The sequence below is a fragment of the Suricata suricatta genome, chromosome 14, assembly GCF_006229205.1.
Source record: "Suricata suricatta isolate VVHF042 chromosome 14, meerkat_22Aug2017_6uvM2_HiC, whole genome shotgun sequence".
Taxonomy (NCBI): Eukaryota; Metazoa; Chordata; class Mammalia; order Carnivora; family Herpestidae; genus Suricata; species Suricata suricatta.
Genome location: NC_043713.1, coordinates 79,814,656 through 79,839,608, shown reverse-complemented (window position 1 = coordinate 79,839,608; position 24,953 = coordinate 79,814,656). Strand labels below are relative to the sequence as shown.

The window sequence follows — 24,953 nt, the reverse complement described above, 5'->3', positions numbered from 1 at the left end:
AGGGGAAATAGAATACCAGGAAAGGCAGAGTGGGAACCATACAAAAAGCAGGGTAAACAAAGAGTGCAAAATAAGATGATAGAGTGAAATTCAAATAGACCAGTAATCACAATAAATATAAATGGTCTAAACTTGCCAATTGAAAGATAGAGATTAAACATGGCAGGTGGGGGCAGAACCCAGCTATATTGAACACAGTAGAACAGAGAAAGGTTGAATAGAAACCTATTTGTTTTCCAGGAGTGGATTAAAGTTGTGTCAAACACATTTTTTTTTAACTTACTGCATTTCCTCTTTTCTCCTTGGACTTTATAATAGAGCAGGGATTGAGTTATATTGGTTGGGGAGAAATCAATTGGTGGCAGAGAAAAGACATGAAGGGGTCATTTATTGAGTCAGGAGATACTGTGTTGGGTAATTCTGAAAGAGAACACACTTAGGATAGAAATGTACATTCTGGTCTGGCCTATTAGTCAAATGCTCACACTGTCCTATTACACAGACCTAGACTTTGTTTCTAACTCATTCATTCATTTGCTCATTCAGCTAATATTTGTTGAATACCTACTATGAGAGAAGAAATTTGCTAAGAAGTCACTTTGGTTTTTTTTAAAGTTTATTTGGAGAGAGAGAGAGAGAGAGAGAGAGAATGAGTGGGGGAGGGACAGAGAGAAAAGGAGATAGAGAGTCCCAAGCAGGCTCCATGCTGTTAACATGGAGGCTCATGCAAGGCTTGATCCTACGAACTATGAGAAATCAAGAATCTATGCTTAACCAACTGAGCCACCCAAGCACCCCTAGGAAGTCACTGTAATTTCTCTATAACTTCATTTTCTTATGGTATCAGTCTATTTTTACAGTAATGATCTGTAAGAAACAACTGCAAAACCTCAGTGCCACATAAAGCATGCCTGGGTGGAAATTCCAAGCTGGACAGAGCTTTCTGGGCTCACTTATGGGTTGTGGGTCTCTGAGAGCTGGCTGGGCAAGGAGAGCCTGTTTCATGAAGCCTCTCATCTTCCAGAAGGCTACTTTGGTCTTATTATAGGGCAGCAGCTCAAGAAAAAAGGTAGAAATTGCCAGCCCCCTTGAAGTCCAAAATCTTGACATCTGTTGGCCAAAGCAAGACACAGGCCAGCCTGATTTCAGGGGCAGAGGAATGGATTTCATCTCTTGAAGGACAGAGCTGCAAAGTCACCTTGAATTGTGAAGTCACATTGCAAAGGCTGTGGGCACAGGGGAAGGAGAAATTAGGGTCACATTTGTAACCAATCTACTGCAATCATGTTGTTATGCAGAGTAACATTAGCACCTACTTCTTAGAGTTAATTATGAGAATTCAGCAAAATTATGCATATAAAATGGTGATTTTTGAGCCAGGCTTGCAGAAGGTGTTCAGTAAATAATAGTCATTACCGCTGCTGCTGTTAGTGTGATCATTAAGGCTGTTATTGTTATTATTGATTTGAGTCCTCTTCATCCCTGGGCATCTGCTCAGGGCAGTTCAGAGGTTCAAATCCCCTCGTAAGCTTTGCTCCTGCATGCCTGATTGCTTCTCTTCCGAATAGAGGAGCAAGTCAGTTGATGGAAAACTTCCTTGATTTTACGAACACAGATGCCACTATGTGTTAGCATCCTTTGTCCATTAGTTGTCAAGGCAGCCAGAGCAGAGAGCTATTTAAAGAACATGTAGGTCCCTTTGCTTTTTGTCATTAAAACCATGCCATGGATAGAGACACATCTGAAACAGAGGCAGAAGGGTCCTGATAGGAGACAGACTTTCCATTTGCCATTTGCATTTAGTCAGGAAAGGGGAATTAATTGCATAGTCAAGTTTGGGCTCCTCATGTTAATTAATGATGCCTGCAGTTAAACATTAATGGCTTATTATGTGTTTTTATTTCCAAAGGGGAGAGATTGAACCTTGAATTAAAAATGCCTCACAGGCCACAGTTTTGCTAAATTCTGTAGTTCTGCTCACAGTGCCTCAGGAGGGTGGGTGCCCCTGGGTTCAGCTAAGAGAAAAAGGATTATTGAGTCTTGCTTTTGTTGGGGTTCTTGTCTATTGGCAAGCAGACGGTTGGCCAAGATGTTTTTCACTATGTAGGATCAACCTCAACAGCGGTTGATATTATGGGACTGATATCAGCCTTCCCTCCAAAGGGGAGCAGTTGCAAAAAAAATAATCCATTTAGGGAGATGAGCAGAATGAATTTATTGATAGAAATCCCTACAAATTTTAATGTTTTAAAAGAAGGGAAACACCTTCTTCTGAGTTTCATCCCCAAACAGAAGAAGAATCAGAGATGAAATGTGTTTGTGATTCATCAGAAAACAGATTTTATTTCTCTTATTTTTAGAAATAGCTCTCTAGGTACTGGGTTCTGTTGAACGAGAGAGGGATTATATTTGGAAATCCTAATTGTGGAGAGGCTTTCTTTAAAAAGCAGCCCAAAGCCAAACTGGCTCCACGGATGCTACTTCAGTTGTTTCTTTTTTTCTCTTTAATCCTTCTGACACTCTGAAAGTAGTTCACACATTGAATTAAAAGAATCCATTTTGTCCATCCTTGATGTTTACTTGACTTTGTAGTTCTTCTCTCAAAGCCGCAATCCCTGGCCCTCACTGTGAAGACTTGTGTTGGAAAAATTATGGACTTAATTTTTTTTAGTTGGAACACTCAACTCAAATAGGCTAAAAGAAAAAAAAAAGGCATGCATTGACATGCGTTATGGGTAAGTTCAAGAGCTTCAGGCATGGCTGGATCCAGGTGCTAAAATAATGGTATCAAGAATCAGTTTCTCACATCCCTCTCTCTTTTGCATACATAGATTTTCAGTCACAGGCTGGAGGGTAGTAAAGATGCTCTTCAGCAGCTCCAGAGTTACATTCTACCAGCATAGCAGCCCTGTTGTAAAAGATACACCTCCTTCCTAAAAGCAGTAGCAAATTTTCAGATAGCGATCCATTAGCTTGCATCTAGTCACATGTCCTAATCCAATAGGAGGATTGCTCAGGCTTGGCTGTAGTCCCTGGAGTGGTGGGAGGCATCAGCCCCACTCAGACCTCACAGACCACAGTGAGGTCACACAGTGAGTGTGTGATTTACTCAAAGGGTAATCAGGAACAGGCATACGTGTGCTGATTGGGCAAAGGTAACCGATGATTTCTGAGATGATGTGCTGGTCTGGGTCTTCCCAACAGGCGTCTGGGTTTAAATGTGCAAAGATTTAATTAGGAGAGACACCCATGGGAGAAAACAGGAAGGGCACCAGGAAGCCTTGGAGAGCCATCAGACCCTGAGCGGAGAGGAGAGGGAGGGAGCATTGAGTGGGCGTGTCTTAGACCGCCCCCCACCACCCTGCACTCTAAAGAAGCTCCAGCAAGGTGTCAAGAGTGCTCCAGCCACTGCCAGAGGGGGGCCTTGTCTCCCCGGATCCGGCCTCTTTTAGTATCCGTGCCGCACTCAGTCATTGGCTGGGAGCGGCCCATGGGAAGTGAGGCCTCGTTTGCACGGATGGATTTAGAGTGTAGCAGCTGGGGCCCTTGGTTAATTAAGTTTCCTGTAGCTGGAGGTCTGCGAGGCATTCTCATGACTACCAGATCGTAACTCACCGTTATGAAGTACATCGTAGATGAAAAGATGCTGTAGTAGCTCAATTTATCATCACCTTCTCCTATTTTACAGATGGGGAAGGTAAGGCAGGAGAGGGGATGATTTGTCCAGGGCTGCTCCACTAGTCAGAGCCTGACCACCTCACTAGCTATTTTACCTCCCCTGTGCTGGATTGACTAGCATCCCCTCAAAATGCAAGTACCTGGAACCTCAGAACATAACCTTACTTAGAAATAGGGTCTTTGCAGATATAATTAGTTAGGTTAAGATGAGGTCATACTGGATTAGGGTGAGCCCTAAGTCCGATGTGACCAGTGTTCTTACAGGAAGAAGAGATGGAGACACAGACACAGAAGAGATAAGGGGAAGGAGCCATGTGAGGATGGGGGCAGGGGCCGGAGCGGTGCAACCACAAGCCAGGGGGTACCAAGGTCTGTTGGCAGGCACCAGGCACCAGAAACGAGGCCTGGAGCAGACTCTTCCCTATGGCCTTCAAGAGAGAGCATGGCCCTCTCACGACACCTTGACTTTGGACTTCCAGCCTCCAGAACTGCAAGGGAGTGAATCTGTTGTTCCAGCCATCCAGTTGGCGATACTTTGTCACGGCAGCCTTAGGAAACTGATACATCCCCCCCCCCCCCCAGAAGGCCCTGCCGCCCCTCTGATTCTCTCTGTTTGTCTGGTGTGACCCTGCCCCCCACCCAGCCTCAAGGGCACTGCTGAGCCAATGAATCCAGAGCCACAGAGCCTGTGCTCAAATGTGAGAGGCACAGCCATGCTGGCCAAGAAGACATGGATCACCACAAGTCTGAAGTATGTGGCTGGAAAAGAGACACAGTCATGTCAACATTATGGACCTCCCCCTCCTCCTCCCCCCTTCTCCCTCCCCACTAATGGGAGGTGATGACAAGGGCATTTGCCTCTGTGGCAGTCTTCCCCCAAGTCCATAACTCCAGTCTAATCCTGAGAATCACTAGACAAGCCCAAGCTCAGAAGGGGAGGGGTACATTCCACAAAGTACCTGACCAGTACTCTTCAGGTGTCAAGGTCATGAAACGAGGCAAGAATGAGAAATGTCACAGATTGGAGGACACTAAGAGAGGTGATGGCTAAAGGCAACGTCAGAGTCTAGAACAACCAAAAAAAGCTATTAGTGAAATCCAAAGGAAGTCAGTTAACAGTATCGTACCAACACCGATTTCTTAGTTTTGACAAAGGTACCGCGGTAATATAAGATGTTAACATTAGGGGGAGATGGACAAAGCGTTTGATTTTGAGGGGCCTCAGCTTCTCTGTAAATCTGAAATCATTACAAAATAAAAAGGGTATTAAAAAAGTTTTAATGCTTATTTTTGAGAGAGAGACAAGACAGAGAGACAGACAGTGCAAGTAGGAGAGGGGCAGAGAGAGAGGGAGACACAGAATCTGAAGCAGGCTCCAGGCTCTGAGCTGTCAGCACAGAGCCCATAAAAAGGGTATTTTTAAAAGAGAGAGAGAGAGGGGCGCCTGAGTGGCTCAGTCGGTTAAGCATCTAAACAGCTCAGGTCATGATCCCATAGTCTGTGAGTTCGAACCCCATGTCAGGCTCTGTGCTGACAGTTCAGAGCCTGGAGCCTGCTTCAGATTCTGTGTCTCCCTCTCTCTGCTCCTCCCCAACTCATGCTCTGTCTCTCTCTGTCTCAAAAATAAATAAACAATAAAATAAAATAAAATAAAATAAAAGAGAGAGAGAGAGAGAGTTGAGATAGGCAAGCCAAGCAAAGAAATACCCTAGGGCCTCTCAGAGACAGGGAGCAAACTTAGTTTATGATGGACATCTTCCATATCATATGACATCTGGCTAAATTTCATGTCTTGTTTTTGGATACATCTGTCCATCCATCCATTCCTTCATCCATCCTTCCATCCACTCATGCACCCATCCATCCATCCACCCAACAAGTTTTTGTTGAGCATCTATTGTATATTAGACACTCCTCTAGGCGCTGGGATACAGCTGTGGCAGAGTATTAGGTGTCTGATCTCATGGAACTTGCATTGTAGTAAGAGAAACAGACTCTATTCATCTATCTGAATAAAGAGTAAACCAGTAAGTGTTGAAAAGTACTATGCAGAAAATGAAAATAGGCCATGAGGGAGGGTGATCAGAGGAGGCCTCTCTGAGGAGGTGATGTAACACACATGAGGACAAGAAGAGAACTCGCTGGGCAGAGAACAGGAGGAAGTGCAGCCCAGCAGAAGAAATGGCTGGTGCAAAGGCCCTGAGGTGAGACCAGCTTCGGTGTTTGATAAGCAGAGCAGAGGCCTGAGGTTGGAGCATGGGGTGGGGGGGTGGAAGGAGACAGGGCAAAAGATGAGGTGGGGGTGCTAGGTAAAACCATGTTTTTATTTTTTATTTTATTATTTTTTAATGTCTTATTTATTTTTGAGAGAGAGAGAGAAACAGAGTGTGAGCAGGGGAGGGGCAGAGAGAGAGGGAGACACAGAATCGGAAGCAGGCTCCAGACTCCGAGCTGTCAGCACAGAGCCCGACGTGGGGCTCGAACTCGTGAACCACGAGGCCATGACCCAAGTGTAAGTTGGATGCTTAACCAACTGAGCCACTGAGGCGCCCCAATAAACCATGTTTTTTAAAAGTGCAATGGGGAGAGTCCAGAGGGGGTTTCCAGGGAAGGAATGGTATGTCCTGGTTTGATTTTGAGGCTGCACCACAGGTCATGTGCGGTCAATGTGTTGTAGGGAGGTAGCAGTGGTGGAGGTGACTGCTGTTGTCCAGGCGACAGGTGACCATGGCCGGGGGGCTGGACCCTGGACTCTGTGAGCTCAGGATCTCACCAAACACATGCTGGTTATGACCCAGGTCTCCGGATGCCGTATCTCTCATTGGTTTCCTGTGCTCTGAGGTCATCAGAGAAATTGGCACAACCTTCCTTTAATGTGTCTTTGCTTCTTTTATTGCTTGTCTGTACCCCCTTTTACTCCTTTCTCTGTGTCCAGTACCCTCACAATATCTCCTCTTCTTGGGGACCACCATGGCCTGATGTCTGAGAAAACACCTCATGACCACCAGTTTTCCCCCTTCTTCCTTCAAAACCTACTTGTCCTGTATCCATCTTTCAAGTATTTGGAGAAGGACAGGCTGATAAATGTTACCTTGCTAGACTGGAAAGTGGTATTTCTTCCAGATAACACTGCCATGGTCCTGGTGATTTTTGTTGCCTTCAGACAGAACAGACATTTGCCGAACGCCTTCTAGTTGCTGAGCTCTGGGCTGGGTTCTTCCACGTGTTTCTTTTTTTTTTTTTTTTTTTTAAGTTTTTAAAAAAGTGATGGGCACCTGGGTGGCTCAGTCAGTTGAGTGGCCAACTTCAGCTTGGGTCATGATCTCATGGTTCGTGGGTTCGAGCCCCGTGTCGGGCTCTGTGCTGACAGCTCAGAGCCTGGAGCCCGCTTCAGATTCTGTGTCTCCCTCTCTCTCTGACCCTCCCCCACTCATGCTCTGTTTCTGTCTCAATAACAAATAAAAATTTTTAAAAATGTATTTATTTTGAGAGGGGGGAGGGGCAGAGAGAGAGAGAGAGAGAGAGAGAGAGAGAGAGAGAGAGAGAGAGAATATCAGTGCCAGTGCAGAGCCTGACACAGAGCTTGAACCCACGAACTCAGAGATCATGACCTGAGCTGAAGTCGGATGCTTAGCTGACTGAGCCACCCAGGGGTCCCATTTCATGCGTTTCGATCCCCTTTCATCCTTATAAACGTTTTACAGGAGGCTGGAGAGGCTCAGGACCTCTGCTCTCTTTTCGCACAATGAATTATGGGAATATCAGGAGAGGTCAACGATGAGAAATGATCTTGCGTTGATGCCCCTCAAGGTTGACTTGAGAATGACATACAAATGCTCATGAAAGGTGCCCTCTGGAACTTAACTGGTGTCTCAGAAAAACCAGTAGGCATTTTCAAATGCAGCCAGACTTGTGTCCCCTGAGGCTTTTTTCTATCTTTGCTTCCTGTGCTAGAAAGGGCTGGTGTGAGGTTCCTGGGCTTGCTGTCTGAGTGCGCAGGAGCGTTCCCTGTGGCTGCAGCTTTGGAGGCATCTGGGCAGGGAAAATGCAGCTAACCGGCCCCCCTCCTTGCAGCCCTCGCTCCTCATCATGTCTCCGAGAGTCCTCTTACATGGGTTCGGGGCCATGAGAGGGGCCGTGGGTGCAGGGGTAGCCTGACTATCTGCCCAGTTTCTTTGCAGTTTCCTAGGTGTGGTAATGATGGTATTAGGCTCAGTGAACCATAGGGATCCAGCCCAGAGGAAGAACCTTTTATCCAGGAAATAAATAAATGGCTGGCAAAATGGTGTCCCTTTTCATTCAGTCATTCAGTCATTCACGTATCCACTATTTCTTTGGAAGATTTTATTCTGTGCCAGACCCTGAGTTAAGGACCTAAAAGACAGATGGGGTGCCCTGCCCACAGGAGTGGTTAGGCTATAGCTAGCAACGCTGACACTCATCTTCTAGGATGATGGTCTAGTCTATGTCCTTCTAACCTTGTTCATGGAAAGCCTGGGCTCCTTAGAGAATCCCACTCACTACTGGCATGGACCATTTATGACAACTAGACCTGCAGTTCAGGATGGTCAGATGTCTCCCCCTCCCCACACTAGAGTTCACGGTGGAGATGGGCTGTTACAGTGGCTGAATTTTGTGCACTGGGAGAAGACGAGGGTCCAGCAGTGTTGGGAGGAGTCAGAACAGGCCTTGGGAATGCAGACAGGTGCCTTGTGCGGGGCCCAAGCAAGTCCTTAAGTGTTGGTTGGGCATAAACATGGCGGTCAAGGGCATAGAGTCTGGCGTGGGACAGGCATGGGCTGAGTCCCTGCTTGGTTACCTGGTAAGGTGTGTGAGTCTGAACAAGTATTGTATTCTGTCTGAGCCTCAGTTTTCTCCTCTGGGAAATGGAGATCACTCCTAGGATTTACTCTCCAGGGATGCTCTAAGTATGGACAATATCCTACATGTAAGGAAGTTAGCTGATGCCTTGGGAAATTGCTATTATCAACCTTCCTAAATTCTGAGGGGACTACAAGGATCAGAAAAGAGGAACCTCAGTCTGGACTGGTATGATCAGAGAGGCCTCCCTGAAGGAAGTGAATTCCGACTCTCTAAGCTTGGCAAGAAAAGGATGGTATCACTTTTGCATCCTTCTCTATCCCTAGCATCTGGCATGTAAGTCTGTCCTCAGTTTATGTTCATTGAGTGAATAAATGAATGACTGGCCAGGACTTTGAAGGAGGGCTAGGATATGCATGTAGAAGGCTCTTTCCTGCATTTCTGTCTTCCCAGGGACCCTATTTATTAGTGAGCTCAAACTATGTATACAATTTTGTACTTTTTTTTAAATACAAAGTTTACTTCGTTTCAGGGTTACATCAAGACTCTGACAGTGGGCGGCTGTTTCGCTTCTGCTGATGTGGACTCTGCCATAGTTTATTTAAATGACCCTCCATTGCTGGGCATTCACATCATTTCCAGTCTTTTACTATCACAAGTGATGCCGTGATGCCAATCTTTGTAAATACATGTAACTATTTCCTGAGGTTAAATTTGTCAAGAGGGTCTAATGGGCTGGATGTTTAAGTGTATAATAGTTAAGGTGTTGGCCATGTAGCACCAGATCGCCCTCCAGGTAGGCCGTGACAATTTACTTCTAACTGCCAGCTAATCTGACTGCTAGTCTGCCGCCTGCAAGCCAGTCCCCCTTTCTATGCCACTTTTCACTGCCTCGCCTGCTTAGCCAAATGAGATTCACGGGGAGAGCTAGCCTCTCTTTTCTCAAACCTGCTGGATATCTGTCGTGTCATGTTAGGATTACGTAAGTGTGATGTTGAGAAATCTCCTTGGAGGAGAAATGCTCCCCAGATGTTGGAGCAAGGGCCGGAGTGGGGGGGGGGGAGAAGCACTCGGGGCACTGAGAGGCCGGGCACGTGGCGTGCCCCCTACCACCCGCCACCCCCCCACTTCCCAGGTCTCCTGCAGAGGTAACTCTGTTCCTCCTCTCCGGGCCACACGCGCACCGCAGAAATACGTGTCTTCCCCATAGCATGCTTCTCCTGGCTCTCTTACAGCCATCGCCACTCCTTTCTATCATTTGGGGGTCTCTTTCCTCTCTCTCCCATTGGCCTGTGGCACGGAGGGGTGGCGTTTTACTCATTTCAGAGTATCCAGCATCTGGAAGACGGTAATGACAAAAAACTAATGAATGATGATAATGATGATGATTAGTAATAATACAGTAACAGGGGCACCTGGGTGGCTCAGTGGGTTGAGCGTCTGACTCTTGGTTTCAGCTCAGGTCATGCTCTTGCGTTTTGTGGGTTCGAGCCCTGCATCAGGCTCCATGTTGATGGCACAGAGCCTGCTTGGGATTCTCACTCTCTGTCTCTCTCTGTCCCTCCCCTGCTGGCGCTCTGTGTCTCTCTTGAAATGAATAAATCAACTTAAAAAAATAATAAAGTAAATAGCAACTGATGTGTTGAACACCTACTATGTGCCAGGCACTTACAGATTGTATCAAGCCTTTTCCATGTCTTATCTCATTGAATGATCCCATAAACTAATGATCTAGGTATTCCTCTCATCCCATTTTACAGATGAGGGTGCTAAGGCTCAGAGAGGTGAAGTGACTTGCCCAAAGTCATACAGCCAGTGAGTAGAAGAGATGAGACTCAAAGCTAACTCCCTTTCAGCCATTCCGCTAGGAGCTTGGTGAGCAGTGAAGTCACTCAGTGAGGGACCAGCTCCCCCTCTGCTCCCTCCCCACCACTAGCCAATGACCTGGAGACCTTGACCGAAGGGCAACAGAATGGAGGAATCTGGTTTCTTCATTGCAGGGAAAAGCCAGAGGGTCTTTTTGGCGGAGTGCTTCAAAAGACCTAACAGGAAATCACTCTGGGGCTCCTGACCTCACCTCCTCCAGCCACGTGCCTGCCATCCCTTTACTCTGGATTCAGTCCTTCTCCATCACAGCCTAAAGCTACTTTTGGAAGTGTAGATTCTCCCATCAACCGTCAGCCCCTCCATCCTTAATGCCTCGACTGGTGTCCGGATGCCCGAGCTTCTTTCTCAAGTGGCTCTTCCTCACTCGGCTCCTGTCCTCACTCGGCTCCTTGTCCCCACTCACCCAAATTCAGCCGGCTTAGATCTTTCTCAGGCAGGTTTTCCGGCCTCTCCCCGCTTGCTCTGCTCTCTCCCTGTGGCCAGCAACTCTGGCGTTGATCATCTGGGATGATGACCTGGCCTGGGTCTTTATACAGCTGTTCATTTCAAAGACATGGGGATTCCACGCAGGATGCCATGAACCCCTGACGTAGCCCGTTTATAACTACATGTGCAGTTTCGGGTGGTCACGTTCCCCCTGCCCGAGATTACAGTAAGGTGAAAGAAAAAGGCATCGACAGTTCTAATGATGATTTACTTATTTAGCATTGAGCAGACGTCAGGTCAGTTCTAGGCCCCGAGAGCTCAGAGATGCACAAGACGGAGCCGGTTCTTGGAATATCCAGCGTGATGAAAGAGTTGGTTATGCACGCCGGACCTGGGGAGAGGGTTAGCTGTATTGTAGGAGCTCCGATGAGGGACGGTCCCTCTTCACTAACTGTTACTTATTCATTCTTCATAGACCAGAAGCTGATTGTGGAAGGGACCTGTGAGAGAGAAGATAGCACATTCTTCCCTTATTTTCTTGGTGTAAGACTTTGCTTCTGGATTTATTGGACTAACTAGAGCTGCCTTCTGAGAGACGCAGTCACTAAGGGGAGGGGTGGTAGGTGAACCAGCGCACCTGGAGGGCTGATTTCAGGGCAGACAGTGCCATGGAGGCACTAGAAATAAAAGAGAAAAGGAAACTTATTTTTGCCCTGTATTATATCAATGTAAGCACATTTGTTTACCAGAAAACATTCTGTTGCTACTGGAAACAGAAATACAATATTTTTCTAATGCACTTTAAAAATACATATGTAACGGGCCACCTGGGTAGCTCAGTTAGTTAAGCATCTGACTCTTTTTTTTTTTTAAAGTTTTTCTATTGAGAGAGAGAGAGAGAGAGAGAGAATGAGTAGGGGAGGGGCAGAGAGAAGGGACACAGGATCAAAGCAGGCTTTGTGCTGGCTGGACAGCAGTGAGCCCCATGTGAGGCTCGAACTCACAAACTTTGAGATCATGACCTGAGCTGAAGTCAGATGCTTAACCAACTGAGCCACCCAGGCGCCCCATATTCAGGTCATGATCTTATGGTTCATGAGTTCAAGCCCCACGTTGGGCTCTATGCTGACAGCACGGAGCCTGCTTAAGATTCTCTCTCTCCCTCTCTCTGCCCCTCCCCTGCGCGCTCTCTCAAAATATAAAATAAACGGACTTTAAAAAATACACATGTAACATTCAAATCTTCAAAAAAATATGTCCTCTCATACCACCTAACATCATTTTTGTATTTCAGTCCAACATGCGTCACCCTTTGGGAAATGCATCACGTCGATAATAATGATCCTAATAATGAAAGTAATAAAGAAAAATGATACCCATAGGGCTTCCTATATCCTGGGCACCGTTCTAAGTGCTTTTACATATGTTTGCTCATGTGATCCTGACAACCATGTGAGAGAGAGATGGGGATACTGAGGCACAGAGCGTGCAGTTGACATGCCCAAGGTCACCCAGGCGGTGAGTGGGAGAGCTGGGAATCAAGCTCAGAGCTCCGGAAGGCAAGCCCAGGCTTATTTCTCCCTGGCAGTACCTCGCTGGTAATACCAGGCTGACTGATTAATAAATAATACTAGTTGACTTGTCATCAAAGCTTGTCTTGCCAAGTCCTGCAGCATCTTCTCTGTAATTACCCTATTTTCTCCGAAGGGAGCTAATGGGCTTTCCTAAGACCCGTCTCTTTCATGGTGGGAAGGGATCTGTTGGGAACATAGGCTGGTCTCGGGGACCCAGCAACTCTCTCTCTGTCTCTTTTTCTTGCTCCCCTGTCTCTCTGTTCTATTTCCTTGTTTTGTCTTTGACTGATCCCCGGCGATCAGTTGTGCTCCTGGAAAGGTGCCCTGTGACATTTCTTCCTTTTTGTGTTCTTGATGATAGCATATCCCCAGAGGCTCTCAGAGAGGATGGAGCGAATAAAGCACCACGTGCCCTGGCGGTGGGATCCAGCAACAGGGCCTGGTGGTTGGGCTGACGCTATGAGGTCAAGCCCTTTCTGTTGTAGGGCTCCATCCATGTGCACACGTGTGCAGATGCATGTGCGCGTGCGCGCACACGCACACACGTGCATGGCCACCGTATTGTTTAGAACAACTGTGATATGAGGGAAGCACTGCGTTCTAGCCAGTCGGGCTTCCCAAGGCTGACTTGCCGTGGACTTCTCATTGTAGGTCCCTCGGCAGACAGGCTCTACTGGTTCCCTGTGGCTGCCATAACAGGTGGCAACAAACCAAGTGGCTTAAAACAACACAGATTTATTATCTTATAGCTCTGGAGGTCAGAAGTCCTAAAATCAACGTGTTGGAGGGGCTATGCTCTTTTTGGAGGCTCTTGGGGGGCGCCGTGAGGGGGATTCGTTCCCTTGCCTTTTCCAGCTTGTAGAGACTGCGCTGGTTCCTATGGCCCTTTCCTCCACCTTCAAGGCCAGCATTATAGCATCTTCACCTCCCTCCCTCTCTCTCTCTCTCTCTCTCAATCCTACACTCCAGTATCACCCTCTACCCTCCTCCTCCATTTTCCCCTTCTGAGGATTCTTATGATTAAACTGTGCCCCCTCCCCCATGGCCCAGAATAATCTCTCCGTCTCAAGATCCTTCACTCAGTCATGCCTCTAGAGTCTCGTTCGCCTTATAAGGCAACATACTCACCACCTCTGAGGATTAGGACGTGGACATCTTTGGGGGCCATTATTCTGCCCCCCCTTACCAAGTGAAATGGGAGCGTTTTTTTCTCCTGCATCTCAGAACCCATCTTCCTGGGAGACAGTATCTCACCTGGGGCCTGAAACTATTTAGATTCCCGCCCTGAGCTCCCCCTCTTCCTAGCTGTGGTACCTCGGGCAAGTCACCTGACCTCTCTGTGTCTAATTTCCTCATCTCTAAGATGGATAAAACTTCTTCGTACTAAGTCATGGATAGTGTTGGAGTGATAGAGCATGTCACTGGGTGAATAATAAACACTGAAAGTAAATGGGAGAGGTCATTATAACTAGGGATGCCGTGAAGCATAATCGTTATAAACTCTGAGGCCTCTGTTCAAATCCCAGTTCCACCACATATGAAGGAAGTGGCCACAGGCTAGTTGCTTTCGGCATCTGAGTCTTAGTGTTCTCGTTTGTCAAATGGAAATAAAACTATAACCATCCTAACCCCTAGGCTTGTGAGCCCGAACCAATACTGTGGTGCACATGAGTCTCCCAAAGCATAGTGGGTAGCTTTTGTGATTACAGTTGTCACCATCGCCATCACTGCCCATCCCCTTCAGGGTGACTGAGAGACTTAGTGGGCTGCCTCTGGCCTCAGCAGAGCAAGGACAGGATGGGACTGCTTGCTGAATCCGAGACCCTGAAAACTCCCATTGCAGTGCTCCTTCTGTGAGAGGATCTGAGCCTGGCTGGGCTAAGCCTTGAGGAGTCTGGTTCCCAGGTATCTTCCTGCTGCAGGTCTGTCAGAACTTACAGCAGGAGCTGGTACTTTAAGCCAAGAGCTCTCCAGGAGCTCCCAGGACAAAATAAGGGGTTAGAGATGGTGACCAGGGCAGCGTGGAGGGTGGGGCAAAATCCCCAGAGAAGGGGATGGCGTGGTCATCAGGGAGGGTGCGGAGCTCTGGTTTCAACCATATAATCATTTTTAAATTTTGCTGCAAAGCCCTGGGTTTCAATGAAGGCTTGGGCAGATGCCCAGTATGCAAAACACTTAAAAGCACAGCTGCTCTAGTTGAAACCAGGATGTGTGTGGGGGGCAACTCAGGCCTCCTTTTCACTCCACCAGGGGCCTCTAGGGGGCCCAGTTTGAGGGACAAAACTAACAGGGTGGCACAAACACAGGTCTTGGAGTCAGACAGACCTAAGATTGCATCTCTGTCTCTGCCACTATCTAGCTGCGAACTTTGGGGTTTTGTTTAACCTGCTTGAGCCTCAGTCTTTTCATCTGAAAATGGGACAATAAATAGTATTCACCTCACACACAGGTGTAAACTCGAGATAGTAAGTGTAAAGTGCTTAGCATAGTGCACAGTAGGTGTTGAAACATTTAGCAGATGGTAGCTATTTTCATTTCCTAAGGGAGATAGGCATTAGAGAGAGACCCTTCAGAATACATAACTAATCCCCAAGGAAGCTGTGAGGTAGGGTAGACCTTCCTTGGGACAAGGAGCCAAGAGACCTGGGAAGTATTGGGTCCTGATTCTACCACCAGTGTCCTGTGTGACTTTAATCTCTATCTTCTTGAATTACTCTCCAGATACTTATTGAGGGCCTACTATGTGCCAGGCACAGTCCTAGGTGCTGAAACATAGACCCTGGTACCTGAAAGACCTAAGTTCCAGACCCAACTCTGCTACTTCTCAGCCCTTTGTCTTTGCAACTCCCTACCCTTCCTGGTCCTCACTTTCCCCATGTGTCAAGTGAGGGGATTGAACTTGTGCCATAGGGTCTTCCCAGAAAAGATTCAATGACATCCTGCCAAAAAATCAGAGAACGTATTTGAACTTGACTGTGAGAGAGTTATTTTGCAGCATGGGCTTTGGAATTATATAACCCTGGGTTTGAATTCTGTGTCTGCCATTTACTGTGTAACCTTATGCAAGGGACTTAATTTCTTGAAGCTTAGTTTCCTCATCTTTATAATGGGCGTAATAGGGGTGCCTGGATGGCTCAGTGGGTTAAGGCTCCCACTTCAGCTCAGGTCAGATCTCACGTTTGTGGGTTCAAGCCCCGCGTCAGGCTCTGTGCTGACAGCTAGCTCAGAGCCTGGAGCCTGCCTCCGGTTCTGAGTCTCCTTCTCTCTCTGCCCTTCCCCCTCTCATGCTCTGTCTCTCTCTGTATCAAAAATAAATAAAACATTAAAAAAAAATAAAATGGGCATAATAATAATACCCTCTAAGGGTCATGGTGAGGATTGAAGGAGACAATACATGTAAAGTTTGTAGCAGAATGACCGGTGCATAGTCAGTTCCCAATAAATGATAGCTGCCATCACTACCGTCACCACCATAATCATCACCATCATCACCATCAAGGTCATCACCACCACCATCATTATCATCACCATTATTGTGATCATGATGATCATGATCATCTATAAAGTAATGCTCTAAATGATCTCTAGGACTCTGACTTTTTACATCCTACTTTTCAAGGGGGAGAATTAAGTGACAAATGTGGTAGTTCAGTCTGGGCCGTCTGAGTGGGACACTTTAAAAGAGGTTCCCCAGTAGAGAGGGTTATTGTTTACTTTGTAGTCCTAAACAGATCTTGGTCTGCTTGAGATATCCTTTCCTTTTCCCATAGTAAGCAGGAATAAGGCCCTTGAGATCTGGAACACTGGAAGCTATGGGAATAAATTTTTCTGTGTATATTTCTCCTTTTTAATATATTTTTATTTGTTTATTTTGAGAGAGAGCAGGGAAGATGCAGAGACAGAGAGAGGGAGAGACAAAGAGAATCCCAAGTAAGCTCTGAGCTGTCAGTGCAGAGCCTGATGTGGGGCTCAAGGTCATGACCTGAGCTGAAATCAAGAGTTGGAAACTCAACCAACTGAGCCACCCAGGGGCCCCTATATTTCTCCTTTTAATTATTTTTAGATCCTTGTTTATGGATTTCACTTCAGATATTTTTGGCATGGGTCTTTGGCCGAGGCTCTATTGTCTGATTTAGACCTCCTATAATCTCCCAACTTCAATCTGCTCACACCACACGCTGAAAAGTGGGGCTTGGCACGTCGTGGGCTGGCTCTCAATTCCTTGCTCCCTCTGTCAAAACATTTGAGTTGTAGGACAGTTTATGGATTATGGGATCCTAGCAGCCCACAACTTTGGTGTTCTTCATGTTGCTTTTTATGTTTAGGAAAACTGGGTAGTCATATCCTCATTTTACAGTTGGAACTTAAATGACTTTTCCAAGGTTGTATGGGGGCTAGAACTGGCTCCCAGAAATCTGTCAAATGCTTATTCAACTAAGCCCCTTAGAAATTTAGGTTTGCTAAGCCTTTCATGCTCGGAATTCTGAGGCATTCAAGATACAGGTCAGAAATCTGAAGCAATGTGGGTGAAGACAGGTCAGCTGGGCTGAGTCTTTGGGGGTAAAAACCATGTGGAGACTCCCACGCTGGGGTCAAACTCTTCCCAGCAGAGAGGAGCAATGAAAGGCTGGGGGCGTGTGTGGGAAAGGGGCTGTGAACTTACAGCTCCTGGCTCTGAGAGTGAGCGACAATATTAGAACAAGTGTGTGGTAGGTAGGCTGTCACTGACTTCACTGTGTGATGTCGAGAAGTCCCGTCCCCCCCCCCTCCCCCTTCTCTGCTCTAACCATCCAATAACTTAACTTCGCTGCCTGAGGGTTCGCTTCCCGCCCATCCCTCCGCCGCCGCAGCTTAGCGCTGTCCGCGGTGCTGATCGCCAATCTCCTGATTGCCGGTTCGACCAGCGGAGATCTCTGGTGCGCCCAACCTCTCCTCCTGGCTTCCCATCTTTCTTTCTCCAGGCACTTCACACATAAATCACGGGTGGGAGGGCGGCTTGGTTCCCCCTGCGCCGGGAAGCTTCTGCCCCCTCCCTTGCTCACACAGGGTTTTGCAGCAGTGGTGGCAGCTGCCACTGATTCGGGCACTGGGGAAGCAATTGATTCATCTACTGCCAGCAGCCCGGAGTTGCCTACGCGGACGCGGACGACAGAAAGAAAGAGAAATAGAGAGGAAGAGGGGTGGTGGGGAGAGGACTCAGAGCGAAAAAACCTTCATCCATGTGGACGGCAGGCTGAGGGAGCCACTGTCTTTGCCTTGTCCACGGACTGGTCTGAGTTTTCTCTTCTGGCAGTGGTATTTCTTTTCGTCTTGGTCCTGCATGATTTAGGGGTAGTTGATGTTTGTGTGTGTGTGTGTGTGTGTGTGCGTCTGTCTGTGTGCACGCGCGTGAGTGTGTGTGTGTGCTGGTGCTTTGCTTTTATTTTAGGAAGAGTAGGGGAATCAAATGAACAATTTTCTTCCAGGCACCTCCGCTGAGCTTTCAAACCAAGTCATCGGGAGTTAGCATCTTCCCACCCTGCAGGGAAGGGAGGAGTTGGCAAGAATTTGGCTCACCCATTCCCTCTGCAATCCTCTGGTGTGGTGGTAAGTGCTATTCTTCTCAATTGTGTAAATGGGTTGGGGGTATTGGGATCCCCGTTGGGATGAGGAGTGACTGTGAGCTGGTGGGATAGAGGGTAGGTGGGGGGAGGGGTGTTGAGGAATGACCACATTTATTTGCCCACATTCTGCAGTGTTTGATCGCCTAAGTGGCACCCCAAACTAAATGAGATTTCGGCTCAGTGCCCAGGGAGGGGGTAAAATATGCTCCTGTTTTAGGCAATGTGATCAAAATTGTGGCTTCTGCCCAATTTTTACCCTCTCCCTTGCAGCAGAAGCTGTTGAAAGTAGCCAGCAGTTCTCTGAGTGGATTAACCCTTTATGGGATGGCCAGCCTGTATGGAGGGTCTCTGGGTGTTCTGATCTAGTGGGTGAGCACCTTGGCCCTGGTAAGAGAGGGTCACCTGAGGCTGAACGGCTAGCCCTTGCTGAGGGTCACCTAGGCACACCAGGTGAGGCTTGCATCTGGCAGGGTTCAGCAGCTACCACCTTCCTGAGTAATTCAACTGTAGTGATTTTTGCAAGCGTGGCTTTTCTAAGCTTCCTGAGATGGGAGATCTGGGAGCCATGAAAGGACTACATTTTGCTTGGAATGAGTGGTCAGGCAGGCGCTGTTTTATTTTCACAGGTGGTGTAACCTGTAAGTGATTGTATGGGGGTGCATCCTGGCACCAGTCCGGGGGACTCCATCCTGAGCCTGTCTCAGAGTAGGCAAAGAAGGGAACAGGGTTTGTTCAGGTTCTGGGGAAGGACTCCAGCCTCCGGCTGCAGATCTGTTCCAGAGCAAACCAAATCCCGATCTAGTTTCTCTATCTGAGATCCTGATGAGATGAGCCTGCACCAACCTGTTAGTGAGTGGGAAGTTGAGGTTTCTTGTAACTGAATCCAAAAACTCACATTTAATTTTAAAATGCCTTTGCTGCTAATCTGTGACCCATCAGAAGGAGAATTCTCTTTGCTTTCTGCTTTGATTACATCTACCTTTCTGGAAATGAATGTCTTTATTTTTAGCATCTTCACTAGTATCCCAGGGGCCACTTCAGTCTTCTGTCCCCCCAAGGATTTCTCTAAAGGGTCTTGTTCTCAGTGGTGGGAGGAATGAAACGTCAGCCCCGGAGACTGGCAAGCCTGAAATGTAGGCAGGGCCCACTCAGTGATTATCTCCAGCCCCAGAGCCAAGTGGGGACACCAGAATCCTGGGACATGCGCCTGCTCAGGTAGAGCACGTGAAGCAGAGGGGGTAGACTGTTCAATAGTTAGTGTCAAAGACTCGATCCTCCAAATCCCACGATTCTGAGGAGGAAGATACCTTAGTTTCCTCCTCGGGAAGCCTCAAGTGTGAACCATTGACATGCAGAAATTTGGTTCAGATAAGGAGCCGCAAGGTCTGGCCGTGGGTGAAATTTACAATATGGAACTTTGGCATTCACTGGTCACACTGGACCATGGCTGGGGCAGTGGAGTGGGGGTTCCTTAGAGCGCTGAGTGTTAACCCTTTAATTGCTGGATTATGAGGAGCTTTGGGGGGAACTGGGAGAGTATCAGGGGGGAGCCACAGGGCCTTGGTGCAATATCACCATCTGGTACAGGAGTATTTCAGTGTTTTAACAACTGGTGCGGCTGGGAAGAACATGCACGCTAGCCCAGCTGAGGGAGCTGGGACTGGGTCTTTAACATGTGGGTGCTTTTAAAACACCTTCTTACTGCTTCTCAGCCTTATTTCCTTGGGGGTGGCTAAGATCCAGAAGGCTGTCCTCCCTCCTCCCCCGTCACATTTGAAATGGTGCATTGTGGTGCACCAGGGAAAGGGAGGTAGAAGCTTCTGGAAAGAGGCTTGGCCTTGTACCAGGAGACCTGGGTTCCAGCCCCAACTCTGCCTCCCCTTTCCGGGCCTCAGTTTCCCTGTCTGTGCAGCGAGGCACCTGGTCCAGATGACTCCAGGGCTCTTTCCAGCTCTGAGGTTCTAGGACCTTGTGATCAGAGTGTGTGTGCAGGCATGCTTCTGGGAAGGGTGTGTGTTGTGTTTGGGAATTTATCACATGTGTTGAGGAGGTCCCATTTGGGGTGAGCTGTGATGGGGGTCTCTTGTGAGAACTTCGTGAAGTTTCTAGGATCTCGTGCTCAGCTGGAGAGGGGTCTGCTTTATTTGTGGCCCCAGGTACATAGATTACAGTTATTGCAGCATTGAAGGCTTTATAGAGACTTATCCAGGGGTGGCAGCCAGGACCCCTTTGAGAGCCTCCACTCTGAAAAGATGCATGTTCCCCCAAACACACAACTCCCGGGGATCCAGGGACCCTCCCTCAGGCCCACCTGAGCGCCTCAGGTTTGAGGTCTCTGATCTAGTCTAATCCCTTCATGAGGGGTGGGGGACGCTCAGAGAGGGCTAGTGGCTTGTCTAAGACCACACAGGAAGTCATGACAGAGCAACAGACAAATCTTCCATCATGAAGACAAGGCATCATCCCTTTAGGCCCGGCTCAGGCAGCCCCTCCTCACCGCACCCGGTTGGCTACGGAGAGAAGGCGTCCTGTGGTGCCTCTCTAGCCTGTGCTGGTGACTAGAGGGCACAGCTGTGGAGACGGACTCGGGCATTTCCTTTCTCACCGGTGGGAGAGAGGCAGTAGTAGCCGGACATCTGCAATTCCAAAAGGTGGCCCAGGAAGTCACTCCCCAGCTTGCTCTGCCTGGAAAGGCATATCGCTCTTACACATTTTGGCTGCCCGGTCAAGGCTGTGCGTTCTTGCCACGGTGGCTGCTCTGGGCATTTGTGTGTAAGATGTGGTATTTACTCTATTTACCACAACCCCCCACCCCCGCCCGCCATATGGGTCATAGAGAGTTTGTGACTTTCTAATAAAAACCACAATGACATATGGTCCTGTCTTCTGCTCCGTATCCCCTTTGAGTGGGGAGCCGGTCATAAGTGCAGACGAATCAGGAGTTGATGTGAAGACAATGAGAAGCAAACAGCATGGTGGATTTCTGTTAAGTGCTGTGGCTGTAACCTGGGGTGAAAATAAATCCGGGACCCAGTCATGGTAGGTTGGAGCCAAGGCGCTTAAATGATTCAGCTGCTACCCAGGATGGAGCGCCCTGCTGTGCTGGGACTGTGAAGGAGGAACCCCAGAAATAGGCCCCGCTCCTTCCTGTTCCCCACCCCTCTGCCTCCTTAGCCAGCCCTCTGAGGGGCTGCAGAGTGGGACTCTGGGAGAAGCCAAGACCTGCATTCAAATTCTGACTTTCATCGTTTCCTTGCTGTGTGACTTCAGGCAAGACCCATAACCTCTCTGAGCCTCAGTTTCCTCAGTTAGGTATATTAAGGTCATACAGCGTGGTGACTAAGAGTGTGGGCTCTGGAAATAGATCCCTTGGGTTTCGATCCTTCTGGCTGGGTCACTGCACTTCTCCAAGGCTCAGTTTTCCACTTGTAAGGTGAGGATACTCCAGGAAATGTGAAATTATGAAAAGTTTGAGTTAATGCTTGCAAAGTACTTAGTATTGAGCCGGGAGGAGTAAGTCAGCAACGTATGTTAGCAGTGGAGATGACAGTGAAGTGACTTCTGCCTGAAACAAGATTGGGGTGAGGTAGAGGAAGGTGAATCTTGGGGGCTAGTTGTGCACCTCTGGGGCCCGGGGTGGGGGTGTGGGGGGCAGAATGAAAACAGGGCTTGGAGACAGGACATATCCAGTCACATTTATTCCCTGTGTGTGGTTTTTGTGCTGTTTCCGGTGGCTCCCAGGTCCTCAGTTTCTTCATCTGTGAAATGGGCATAATGGCCTCCTTTCCTTAAAGCCTGTGAAGCCCCGAGGAAACAGGCCCTGTGAGGGTGGTGGTCAGACCCCAGAGGAAGGGGTCTGGGAGGAGGATCCCTGCTGCCTACTCTGTCTTTTGTTTCTCTAAGTCCTTGGGAGGTTTTTGCTGAATCATTCCAACTCACCAGCTCAGAGCCTGTGAATCTTTCCTAGGAAAACCGAGCTTTCCCTCGCTTCCCTTCCACGGTGCTTTTCCTGCTGTGGAGGCACCACAGGCCGAATCCTTAAGTGTAAAGGCTGAGCACCTCAACTTTTAAGGTCAAGGTTAGCACACAGCACTCATTCAGGAGTGAGTTGCCTAGAGGCACGAAACCTTAGTTGGTTGACTAGTGGATGGATCAATTTAAGGAGGCATCTTTGTCCTGTGGTCCAAGCCAGAGGTCCGCATACAGTAGGCACTTAGTTGTGTTGGTTATGATGAGTCATTGTGCAGACTTCAGAAGGACTTGGCTTTCATCTTGGATCAGCTACAGGCAAGGATGGGCCTCTCTCTGTCCTTTTGCCAGAGTATCGTTGACACTTATTCATGCACTGTACATTTATTAAGGGCTTACAGTATGCCTGGTGCCATGGTGGGTATTGGGAATTAAATGGTAACAAAGACACAATGTCTTTGGGGACTTAGATTAAGTAAGCGGCTGCCTATAACATGTAAACTTGGGGAGTGGTACAGAGAGGGCTCCCTTAGTCACCGCTTTGGGGCTGTTTACACTCAGCTAAATGACATCCGAAATTCCATCATTAAAGTTTCCATTTTTTGTCTCAAGCCCTTGCTCTTGGGCAAAAAGCAGATGCTTGGGATGGGATAACACCTTCAGCCTTCTTAGTCATTTATACTTTACTGAAGAGGAGTTGGAAACTCCCTTCCAAAAAGTGAGGGGGGAGATTCTGTGGGGGGAGGAGCAGAGCCTGCGCACATTAAGGTAAAAGAAGGTGGCAAAAGGCAAGGGTGGCTGGACTCGCCTTCTGCTGGGGTTTGAAAGCTCTTGATGCCCAAGGGTATCCAAGCCAGATTTCCGGCGGGGGCGGCGGGGAGGGACGCTTGGACCCACTCCATCAGAAACTCTGAGGTCCTTAAGACCTGTGTTTGCACACGCCTCCACCTGCTATAGATAAAGCAGGGTTTTGGAAATGCAGAACACTTTTACAGCTGTGAGTTATAACAGTTCCGGTGTGTTGCAAGCCTCAGACTTTCTCCCAAGGCTCTCCCCTCCCCCCACTACACTGCTCACCATCCCCCAAGGGCTGAGCAGGTCTCTTGCCCCCCTCCCCAGCACACATGATGTACTTTCTGCCGCTGAACCCTGTTTCCCCCAGAAGCCCAAGTTTGACCTTGCAGTGTCCACCTCATTCCCTGCTAACCACTGAGCACCCCACTTCTTTCTCAGGCAGATCCCAGGGACCTAGGTTATGAGATGGCTCAGTGGCAAGGCAGTGACACGACCCCCCCTAGCCTGGCCAGGCCTCTGGGCTTTGAGAGAACAGAGCTGGCTCTTAGCCCAACTTGCCTTCCATTTGGGCCAGGGAGATGTGGGGTGCAGCTGGACTGAGGCACCAGGCTGTCGTACGCAATGCCACCGCAGTTTCCTCGAAGTAATTGTCTTGCTGTCATTAGTTTTAATGACATAACGCGCGCTTAAATCTCACTGTAATGGAGCCGTGTCAGACCCTGGCTCAGTAATCCAGTTAGTGAGCAAGATAACATGCCGCAGGAAGGAAGCTGGGGTTTCTGTCCACCAATCCCCCTGCAATTAAGCAACAAGAGGAAAACCATGGGACAGCGTCATCGTGATGCATGGCACGTGAAGGGTTTATGCGGAGAGCAGAGGGGGACGGTCCCCTCATCTCTCAGTATAATCTGAGTGAGTTCATTCAGTTGCCTCTTTCTTTTTTTCTTCCTTTCTTTCCTTTTTTCCCTCTTTAACGCACCTACACAATGACAGGCAGCGACTTGTGAATGGAAGCAGCTTTCAGTAGAGCACAGATTATGTAAGCGGGTTCCGGTGCCAGCCGGTGATGGTGGGGCGGCGTTCCGGGGCTGCTGAGAGGAGAAATGATTTCTCCAAGTTTATCGGGAGCCGCTGCCAAAGACGCATCTGTGCGGTGCATTGTGTCCCTCCACCTGCCCCTCGTCCCTGGCCCCCTCTACCTGTTGGCTTTTTCATCTGTCACTGTGTCCCCATGTGCCTCTCTCTCTCTAGCTCTCTCTCTCCTCTTCACCGCCCCTGGCCCTTTGCCCATCTGTTCCACCCTTTTAAAATCTCATCTCTCCGATCTCCCTGCCTGTCTCTGTCCCTCCTTTCTTCTCCCCACTCTCTTGCTCTCTTCCTCTCCTTATTCCTGCCCTGCCCCGTCTATCTCTCTCATCTATGCAGACATATCGAGTGGCTTGGGAAGGGAAAGCATTTGTGAGGCCCCGAGGCCCCGGGCAGGGTGACCAGCAGTCTGAGTTGGCCTAGAACAAAGGATTCTCAGCATCACAGACTCTTTGTGTGTTCAAACTGGAGAAGGCCCGGGCAAACCAGGACGAGTGGGTCCTCCGACCTCTATGTCAGATGCTTGGACTCCTGTAGGGTCTCCAAGACCAGAGACATGGCTTTGGGGGGGTTACCTGCTCTCCTGCTCAGGGGGCAGGGCCCTCCCCGGCCTTGACGTTCCCTGCTCTCCTAGACTACCTGGGCTGCAGAGGCCAACGGTCACTCAAGGGTGAGGGCTGACTCCCTCCTCCCACCCCTCCCCTTCCCCCTGTAAGACTGACCACCCAGCCAGTTATGTAGTCGTTTGATCAAATCAAAAGGGAATCATTTGATTCGATCACAAGAGAGGCTCCAGGGAGAGATTGCAGATGGTCCTATGCCAGATGTTCTCACACTTGAGCCCACGTCAGAATCCCATAAAGGACTATTAAGGCAGAGTTTCTGATTCTACTGGGACTAGAAGGGGGCCCAAGAATTTATGTGTCTGACACATCATTCCCAACACATGGTCGCTGCTGCTCCAGGAACCCTACTTTGAGAACCGCTGCTTTTGATCAACTCATTCCCAAATATTTATTGTATCCTACCACATACCAGGCAACTCTGTAGGCCCTGGAGATTCGGCAGTGAGTGAGACATAATTCTCCGCCCTGCTAGAACTTACAGTCTAGTC

The 24,953-nt window shown here is 48.5% G+C and overlaps 1 protein-coding gene across 9 annotated transcripts in view; it reads left to right on the top strand.

The window, feature by feature from the left end:
* RPH3A (rabphilin 3A) overlaps positions 1-24,953 on the top strand; it is a 265,035-nt gene that overhangs the window by 152,396 nt on the left and 87,686 nt on the right. For 3 of the 9 annotated variants that reach the window (XM_029921863.1, XM_029921862.1, XM_029921861.1), the window contains exon 2: positions 17,852-17,972. The exons of 2 other annotated variants lie outside the window; for them this stretch is intronic. The gene's annotated coding sequence lies outside the window, so the exon portion shown is untranslated. Of the gene's footprint in view, positions 1-17,227; positions 17,303-17,325; positions 17,682-17,851; positions 17,973-24,953 lie in introns of those variants that run through there. 4 more of the 9 variants (XM_029921860.1, XM_029921865.1, XM_029921864.1 and 1 more) reach the window with 4 other exon arrangements.